Source organism: Salvelinus alpinus, chromosome 32 (genome assembly GCF_045679555.1).
Source record: "Salvelinus alpinus chromosome 32, SLU_Salpinus.1, whole genome shotgun sequence".
NCBI classification, from domain to species: Eukaryota; Metazoa; Chordata; class Actinopteri; order Salmoniformes; family Salmonidae; genus Salvelinus; species Salvelinus alpinus.
In genome coordinates, this window is record NC_092117.1 from 29,903,998 (window position 1) to 29,908,523 (window position 4,526).

The following is a 4,526-nucleotide window of genomic DNA, read 5'->3' on the forward strand; positions in this document are numbered from 1 at the left end:
TGTGTTTGTGTGTGTGTGCATGTTCAGTAATGAGTGTGTGTATGAGAGGGCGAGAGAGGTTAATGATCAGAAGTCATGTGATTTAAACGGTGTGTCTTACAGGCTTGTAGTATTACTGTACTGTAGCTAACTCCAGAACAGCTCAAGGAGCCCATGAGGTACTGTACACTCAACCATAGGCGGAAATCCCAGGGGGGACGGGGGGGACACGACCCCCCCATCTTGGGAAAAATATGATTTGTCCCCCCCAATATATCACTGTAAACATAACTATGTAATTTCAATAATATTAATAATACGCAATGAAAGCACTTGTGCTGATTATAGACACTTAATAGCGCGTTTAAGTTTCAAAAGATTGCGACCCCCCCCGCCCTTTGCCTCACAATGGTTTGATCCACTGCCAGTTCTTTAGCTGGCAAGGTAATAGAGGGTTCGTAACTACTGTCCGAAAGGGACATGTACGTAACTGACGTGAGGTTAATCCAGTCAATCCATAGCAGGTCCATAGCAATGTTATTTATTTATTTTTATGTTGGCAGGGTTCGCACACTAGCTGAATTTGCAGAGCTAGCGCGCAAACTAAAGCAAACATTAACTATCAAGCTAGCTAGTACCTATTCCATTTATGTGGCGTCGTCAAAGATGGAATCTTTGCTATCATCAGTTTATTCCAAGATCAGCATGCAGCTGTAGTGCTTCGACATCCCTGTGATAAGGTTAGCGATAAACTGAAGTCCAAACTGAACAGAACAGAACTACACTCTCTTCTACCATTGTCTTAAATATATATAATGGTCTCGTTGCAAAAGATAAATTGTCGCTAGTGAACTTTTTTTATTTTATTTTATTTAACCTTTATTTAACCAGGTAGCAAAGATTATAGCAAACACACAGAAACGGAATTGGTGCTCGCTAGCTTTACAAATTCAGCTATTGTTGGAAGCCAGCCAATATGAAACAAACTATTTAAATTACAAAAGGTTGCAGCATGTGTTGTGTAAATGTGTGTGTGTGCAGCTAGGCCAGCCAGCCAGCCAGGTAGAAAAATGGCGAACATTTAGAAGAAGACGGACATCAAGAGTATTTGTCAGTACACCAAAACGCATAGTAAGAACTCTAGTATCCTAATATCTCAAAGACTAGTTGATAAAATGTTCATAAGAAAGAAGTGAAATGCTAATGGAAATGTTTCACAATGATGTCATTAGGCAGAGCAGGCAACAGATGGCACACAGACAGCAGAGCTGGGGACAGATATGCAGGGACAGACTGGCAGACAGGGAGTCTCAGGTAAGTTTGTTGAGTCTTTGTTTGGCAACATTATGAAAGGTTCTCAATTTTTTTGACTTGTAAAATAGGGACATAATTGGAAAATGCCATGGATACCCCCACTCTCAACTTAAACTGGTGACTAAACTAAGATTTGTTTACGGCAATGGTATTGCTGTTGTGATTAATTGTGTAGTTTTGGGTACCGGTAGTTAGGAGTACGGCAAACACCTTATTTATTTTCTAGGAGACAGACTGAGTCAGTTAGGGTAGTGAAAGGGAAAGAGCCAGGGAGAGAGACTTCAGAGGACAGTGTCACAGCCATGGCAGGACCAAGTGTCACCCTTGTTGCCAGCAGCACCAGTATAGGGGACAGTGGCACAGCATTGTCCAGTTACCACAGTGATGGCACAAAACCATATCAGCCACACCCACAATTTATAGAACCGCAAACTCTTGCCAACAGAGTGTTGACGTTTCAAGAGAGATGGTTTCGCGATTTCCCCTGGCTACATTATAATCCATCAATAAAAGGAGTGTTGTGTTTTCACTGTAGCCAAGGGTTTTCAAGCCAGCCATCTTTTGGCCAAAGAGCTGATGCTGCCTTCATTAGTGCAGGATTTAGGAACTGGAGAAAAGCCATTGAAAAATTCACAGCACATCAAAATTGCCAAACCCACCGCCACTTTGTAATTGTAACAGCACACCAGCTAAATCCAATCAGTGTCCAGTTATGTCCAGCGCGTGGGGTAAACAGCAGGATGACGCAAGGCATTGCTTGATGAAAATTGTTAGTTCGGTGCGGCATGTAGTAAGACAGGGACAAGCCTTTAGAGGCCACACGGATGACAGTGGGAATTTATACCAGATTTTGAAACTTAGGGCAGAAGAGGATGATCCCATTTTACTGAAGTGGTTAACAGAGCGTACCACAATGTACACAGGCCCCAAAGCACAGAATGAAATTCTGAACATCATGGCCAATAGTCATTCGAGGCATTGCAGCTGAGATTAGGTCTCTTCCGATTGTACAATGTTCATTAATTGTTGATGGTACTCAAGATGTCTCTGGTGCTGAACAGGAGAATGTCTGTCTGCGTTATGTTGACCATGACCATGTCCCTCACAAGGAGTTTATTGGGCTATACAGGGTGTCGGAGACAACAGGCGAGGGCATTGCGAAAGTGCCAACTGATGTGTTGTTGAGGAAACCCGCAAACATATGCTCGGTTCTTTTGTTCAGTAGTGTGTATAGCAGTGGTTCTCAACCTTTTTGGGGTACTGGAACCCCTGCATATTTTGAGGCAAGGCAGGCAAGGTTTTGAGCGGTCCTCAGGGACCTCCACCCCCTCTATATTATATGTAAACTTACTGGAAACCTTGTGGTACTGACTACATTCATTACACTTTTTTATTTCACGGACCCCTTGCAATTAGTCCATGGACCCCTGTTTGAGAACCCATGGTGTAATTGATAGTTGTTCTTTTGTTTAGTAGTTTTCAGTACACTTACAAATGATTTATTTCATGTTATTTTATTTAAAATTGCATACTTTGTGCGACATACTTGTCCATAGCTGCTGTTTGAAGAGTTGAGACACTGACTGAAGGATATTTTGTTTGATTTATTTGTGTTTTTCATTGAAGTAGTTATTTTGCTTTTAGAACTGTACTTATTTTAAGCTTTTTGTTCTTGCAAAGATATTGTAAACTCAGGCCAGGTGCACATATTTAATTACTATATAAATGTATCAGAAAAAGTCAAATTAAAAGGTCAATTCAATACGGAGACCAACTTTGTGATGGTTCTCAATGGAGATTCTTTTAGATGTGATCACACCATGTTCATTGTATTTATGAAAACTACACCCATACAGTGTACAGTACCATTGTCACCTACTGACCTTTCTTGATATTGCTGGTTGTAAGTACGAATACCTGCATACATACTGGACTGGTAAGGAGCACTGCTATAACTATTATTAGTAGTAGAATTATAATGATTTAAACATTTGAACAAGTTGGGAAAACCCTTCAGTTAACTACTGTACCTATCGATTATCCAGTTGTAGGAATTATGGTTCCTCAATATACATTTAACAACGTATGCTATGTGTTACAGCACTACTTTTGGTGTCCCCCTCAGGAATTGCTCTTGAGAAAATTTAATGTAATTGTCCCCTCCAAGGTTGATCTCAGATTTTCGCCCCTGCACTCAACTCTCCTAAATCAGCTCACTCTCATTGCAAAACCATGGAGTTGATCCCCCCTTTGCTGCTATAACAGCCTCCAATAGACGTTGGAACATTGCTGCATGGATTTGCTTCCATTCAGCCATAAGAGCATTAGTGAGGTCAGGCACTGGCTCTCAGTCTGCGTTCCAATTCATCATCATTGACTATAAACATCTGGGATATTGACTTTCGTTAAAAGGTGCCTTGTCAACAATGCAGTGAGCTTGTTGACAACCCGCATTTGATTGAATCCTAGTCATGGCTTTAGATTAATTACGTGAGTGGACACATGTAATTAGATGATGCAATATAAGAAACGGTGATAAACACAACTTTTTGGCCCACTAAGAGTCCACACGTTACATACGGAAAGACACTCCCACACACTTTCTGTTGTGAGAAACTGAATCGTGGGGTCTGAGTTAAAACAGCAGCTGTGGAAATGTTATGGTTGGCTGAGACGATGCTACCACTGAAAACACTTAAGACATTGAACAGACGTATGAATACACACACAGAGAAGAATATAATGTGAAAGTACACATGCACATGCCTACGCGTGCTCACACACACAGGCACCACTAAAGCAACTAACTTGATAGTTTGGATGAGGCGAGAGAGAAGAGAACAGTGAAAAAACAGGAGTGTAGTGAGAGAGGGAGCAGGAGAGGTCAGGGGAGAGAAAACAGGGGGAGAGGAGGGAGGGATGAGAAGGAGTCGAAGAGAGGGTGTTCTGCTCTGATGAGAAGAGAGGGTGTGCTGCTCTGATGAGAAGAGAGGGTGTTCTGCTCTGATGAGAAGAGAGGATGTTCTGCTCTGATGAGAAGAGAGGGTGTTCTGCTCTGATGAGAAGAGAGGATGTTCTGCTCTGATGAGAACAGAGGATGTTCTGCTCTGATGAAAAGAGAGGGTGTTCTGCTCTGATGAGAAGAGAGGGTGTTCTGCTCTGATGAGAAGAGAGGATGTTCTGCTCTGATGAGAAGAGAGGATGTTCTGCTCTGATGAGAAGACAGGGTGTGC

General features: G+C 42.0%; 1 long non-coding RNA gene across 1 annotated transcript; it reads left to right on the forward strand.

The window, feature by feature from the left end:
- The first annotated feature begins 251 nt into the window (after positions 1 to 251).
- Positions 252 to 1,594, forward strand: LOC139562532 (uncharacterized). Its single transcript, XR_011672384.1, has 3 exons — positions 252 to 503; positions 1,021 to 1,110; positions 1,212 to 1,594. It is a non-coding gene; the product is annotated as an uncharacterized lncRNA (long non-coding RNA).
- Positions 1,595 to 4,526: the final 2,932 nt, after the last annotated feature.